We start from the raw sequence: 5,789 nt of genomic DNA, 5'->3' as shown, positions 1-5,789 counted from the left end.
AATTGTTGTTGTGTTTCAACATCGCGTCTCCAAAAAAAAAGTCACACTTCAGTTGTCTGTTTCGATATTGTGTGGAATGTTCCCACTTTATCTCTTCGACTTAATCCAAAAGTCACATTTTGCTCCACATACTATCTAATTTTTTGACTCTTGTTTTTCTTATAATATAATTTGTTTTCTAGTTTGTCTTGTTAAGGACTGCTTACCTTTCCATTAGCGGGAATACATGGAGTACATTGAGTCTGGATAACTATAGGGCCTACTTGAATAAGGAAGGTTAAAATCAATTCCAGTAATTTGATTTATTGTAATGTTACTTTATACTTATACTACACTACATTTGAGAGTACTCTTTACTACACTATATTTACTAGACAGCTTTTGTTACTTAGGCTAATATGCAGATTCTGATTTTTTACTACATGATGAACTCTTAAAACATGTTGTACTACTACTGAACAATATCTAATGTAGTTAAAATTATCTCCTACAACTGGAACAACTATAACACTAAAATGCTATTAACAATTAATGCATCAGTATCAACAATCCAATAATATAATATGTAATCATATAGAACTCACAGGGGCGATTTTCATGCATAAGGAGTACTTTTATTCATTTATTACTCAATAATACTTCTGTACTTTTACTATAGCAGTATCTTTTATTTGAAATTGAGTATGTTTACTATGAGGTATTTGTACTTTTACTGGAGTAAAAATACATATTGTTTGGTCACCTAATTTAGGTCAGGCAACTAAATGATAAATGGTCTGAGAGTGTAGAAAACTATCGTATTGTACTTGTATTATCAGTCCTGCAGTGATACAGTAGCACTACACACCAAAATGCATCAGCAGCAGTGTGCATGATTTGATACTCACAGCAGTTGGATTACAAAGAAATAATAATCACTTTGCAGATTGTTTAAACATGCACTGACATTCAGATTACCTAGTTTAGACAGAATTGAATTCAAGGCTATATTTGACATAAATAACATGAAATTCCTGAAAATGTAGCTCTATAATAATAAACAGTAATATAACTTGTCTTAATGTGCAGGTTAGAGGTCAGCTATATCTGGAAAGACTCCTAAGGAAGGCAGATGCTTACTAACGTGAGGGCTTGAACTCATGCTCTCTGTGCTGGACTGCTGTCCTAAATGTACAGTAAGTAATAAGAATTTATTGACTACATGCAGCCAAATGGATTACATTTCAGATTACAGTCCAGCTCAGCCTAATGATGCACTTTACAATCCCCACAGCTACTGTGGCGTTGCTTTTGCAGAGCACAGACACGTTTCAGTTTCAGAGAAGGAAAGTGTGCAACAATTTGCACTGCAGTTTAGTCTTTCTAGTTGATGATTGACTGAAGTGTCATAAATCAGATACACTGTTATTGACATAGGTCATATTAGAATAGCCCTGAATGCTTACTTATGTATGCCGGCCATTGGCAATCCCTTCTGGGCAAACACAGAGAGATTGTTAGTAAAAAGCCAACGCCTACTCAGTGGTCTACTCTGTGGTGCACTTAGTTTGTGGGTGCACAATAAATCGGAATATGCGTGTTAGTGTGACAGTAAATATAATGACAGGTTTCATTTTCAAATTAACATTGACCTGTTGCTGTTTTGGAGAGCTTACCTCTCAGTGGGCATGCACAAGCGAAATATGAGAAGTAGATAGTCTAAGTGATAATGTTAAAGGGAACTTGGAGTTTGGAATGCAAGTGCATGTCTGAACATTATGCAGTGAGATGAGAAAATGTTTTAGATGACAGTGTCTCCTATATACTCTCTACTTACATGGGCTATTCTGCAGGTGTGTGTTTACACAGGAAGCACATTTGATTGAAGAACTGCAATGTCGGACATTTTACATCCCTATGTCATTTTAAACAAATCATTTCTCACTATAGGTACAATACTCTATCCTTCGCAACTATTCACCATTTGACAGACATAATTTCCTGCTTTCCCAACCCAGCACAATCTCTGATTGTGCACATAGCACAATCAGAGATTGTCTAGAGTTGTTAAGTATTTATTTGAATTGCATTGCATTGCATTTTTTGAATGCACTGTGTTGTGAATTGTTTTGGCTGAAAACACTCAGGCCCTGTGGGTACTAACTGACGAGGGTTGGTGTTGTCTAATAACTCAAGATCCTTGTCAGGGAGGGAGGGGGAGATGCATGCAGTCTGACACTTGCATGAGGGTAAACTAGTTAGGATGACAAAAGAGTGCTGGGAGATCATGGGTATTGCAGATGAGTGAAGCAGAGAGAAAAGGACATATTGTGAATCAGGATTTGCCAGTCTGCATGCAATTGTTACAGAAAGAATGATTGAATGGAGGGTAGCATGCCGCTGTCTTAGTAAATTAAAGGTATCCAAAGCTCTCACCTCCTCTTTGCTCAGCTTGGAGGCTTGAATGGAGCTGTCACAGTGGCTGGTGCCTCCCCGCCTTCACTGCAAGATTGCTTTCTACCAGTGGGACCAGATAACCTACATCTGTCAGGCTTCATTAGCTATGTCAATCAATAGTCCTGTTCATTTTAACTTCACAAATGTTTGGGTTTTTTTTGTTCTGTTAGACAATTATGATTTGCAATTTGCAGGTTCCCAGCGCTGACCTTTTAGTCATGCTTGATCTTGCTGTTGAACATACTTTCATTGTGAGTTTAACTAAAGTTGATCAGTCTTTAAGGAGGATCACAAAATGATCTTCATCTTCACAGGGAAATTCTCCATTTTGCACTTCAGCAAGCATCTTTCATGTTTTTCAGTGCAAATGAGAAATTGGACTTCATTTCTTTGCTTCCTGTTTGATATTGATTGATGTCTTCATTTCCTAACATGATTGATTCCTGTATTTCTCACTGTGGCCTCTCTTCTTTGCATTTAAGATTATTAGAAGTAGTTTTCCTTTTTAAGATTATTTTGAAGCCTCCATAAAAGAGATTTCATACCTTGAATACAAATGAATAGTGAAACGGAGTATACAGCAAATAAGCTGCCCACAGTGCTCAGTGGGTCGTCTCCATCTACATTGCTTTCATATGAATGTCATGTAAAATTTCCTTAAATACACGATGAATACTAATATTCGATCTGATTGCATGTTTTTATTAGACTTTTGCCAACATGACTATTTATTCTATATTATTCTATATTTATTTCTTATGAATGTATGTGCCCCATGAATTTATTTCAGTTTGAAAGTTTATAAAATTTGAAAACAAGGTTGTATGTGTTCATAAAACACTTTGTGTAGTTCAGAATGCTCACATCATTGAATAACAGGTTTTTGATGAGTAGCCTACAAGAGAGATGTGTTGTCCCTCCACCTAGTGGCAGTACATGAGACAGCACTTCAGTCTACAATCACGCACACAGCCCCTCTCCACTTCCTACACCCAGGGTGGGAAATTAGCACCAGCCAAATGCTGGTAAAATATGAAAGTGGCTGGTGGATTTCAGACATAAAATAATGAGTGGCTGGAAGATGTTCCCATTTAAAAAGGACATTTTCACCCTACCTACACCCCACCCATGTTTTCTCTATGAAATATTCAATTATAAGCAAATTTGTTTGCATAAGCAGATGGACAGGTCTGCATTGACATGTACTATTTGTTCACTGTTATACTAATGCTTAGAGAGGGAGTGTTTATGGATGAACTCATGTCATGCTGTACTATTGGAGGCCAGTTGTAATGCAGAGCTATATTTAAACTTCCCCCGGGGTGCCATTAAATCATGTAATTTCTTCGTCAGGCCTGGCTGACCTCATTTTAATACGCACATCAGACAGCATTAAGAAAAAACATTAAAAGGAGGAATATTAAATTTTGTGTCCACTGTGCTATCTTACATTTACATTTTATATTTAAGCCCTTTTACAGACACTCTTATCATGTGAGACTTACAAGCAAAATAACATGTGGATGTTGGTATGGCAGGAGCATGATATTATCTGTTGTGATATGGTTGTGTGTAGAGGGATAGTTGAGAGTGTAGCTATGCATAGTTCTGCAAAGCACTCAATCTATTTGGACCACCAGGAGAAATGAGAAAATCATAAAAGGTTGTTGCATAAAATTGCAGCATTGTTGTTTTTTTGCTTTGCTAGGGATAAGAAGACAAAATGTGTTTTTCACTCAGCTAAATTAGGGTATAAATCTTAAATTGTGTTTTGCTGTATTATTTTGGGGAAAGAGGGGACAGATTGAAATGGCACTTTGTGTTAGAACCTTATAGATCAGAAAGTTAAATTTAGCTTTAGATACATGACTTTTGTTTGAGAGCTTGGGCTATCAATGCTGTGGACAGTACAAATGTCTTCAATTAGTCCTGTATGGCAGTAGAAACCCTGTTTTGTTAGCTCCTGTTGCTGCAGCACTCCTAACCTTGAGTGGGTGTTCGCATCCACAGGGGATGGAAGATTCCCCTGTTCTTTTCAGAAGCCAGCGGGAGAGGGGGAAAAGACATACTCAGAGACAGATATTTATAGAGAGAGTGGGAGAAAGTGAGATTGTGGTTTGAAAGGTTAAAGTAAGGGGGAGCAGCAAAATGACAGAGAAAGAGAATGACAGGGTTGTCGGGTGAAACAGGGAGACTGTGGAAAATAAAGATGAAGCAAGAAGATTTAGAAATGGATTATGCTGCAGACGTCTCCTGAGGCAGTGTGTTGACTCTGCTGTAAATCTGTGTGTCTCTGTAGGTCAGGTTGGCACTTATTGTCTGTGTTGACCCTAATTAAGTCCTGCAGATATTGTCAATGAGTCACTGAAGGCCTAGAGGAAAGATCTTCTTAGGGGGATATCCTGCATTTAATCTGCATGTCCATTGCTTCTCCACTGTGTCGTCCCCTCCGCGGTCCATAAACATTACTTTATTGTGCTGACCCTAAAAGCAGATTGTTAATACCATGAGATAATTTGAGATATTTATATCCTGCAGAATTAAATCTGTGTTCATTAGCATAGTCAGTTGAAGTGAAATGGGCTTTGCTGAAGTGTTATTAATGTTGAATAGCTCATACATAAGTCACAATGTGAACTCAAAGTCTTAATATTCCTATCTGGGCAAAATTATGTCTCTAAGCAGACAGCTAAACCAGTAAATCACCTCCTCTGAAGTCAAATTTGCCCAAATCTGTAGTTCTTTTTTTTCTGCTCTGACAACTAAAGCAACCAGGCACCCAGGAATCTATTGGCCTGATGGCATTGAATCTCTGCAAAGCTCCAGACTCCCAGTGAGCCTCCCCCCCTCAGCTATAATTACTGTTTCCTATCTACCGGGATTGTCCCGACCAGGCCAACTGAGACTGCATTAAATCTCCTTGATGTCGTCAGTCAGCCATCCAGATAGGTAGCTGGACAGCCGGGCAGGGCCTCCTGGAAGCAAGCTCCTCTCCACGTTGTTTGATGTATGGACAGACATTGGCTGATTTTAATGGATGGTCTCTCTTCCCACACTGGGCCGTTCTGAAGTCATTGTCACACTGGGCAAATGTGTCCGGGAGGATAGATGGGAGTTTGCCATGTTCAGGATAGGGTGGAGAAAATGTTGTCTTGCGGACACACGGCTGATGAGATAGCGCAGACAGCCATTTTCATGCTGTGAAAGGAAGGACTTTATAGGAGCTGGGCTGTCAAGAAAAGGAATAAATGAGGATTTGTGGAGGGAGGTGTTAGTTACAACTCAAATGTTCAGTATTGCAGTTTTGCATCTGTTTTGTGAGTGCAGGTACTGTGCATATTAGTTTGATCAAT

Source organism: Micropterus salmoides, unplaced genomic scaffold (genome assembly GCF_014851395.1).
Source record: "Micropterus salmoides isolate LMB-PRFRI ecotype aquatic unplaced genomic scaffold, ASM1485139v1 Ms_hic_scaffold_22, whole genome shotgun sequence".
Taxonomy (NCBI): Eukaryota; Metazoa; Chordata; class Actinopteri; order Centrarchiformes; family Centrarchidae; genus Micropterus; species Micropterus salmoides.
The sequence above is the reverse complement of the archived record's forward strand: the minus strand, read 5'-3'. Positions refer to the sequence as shown.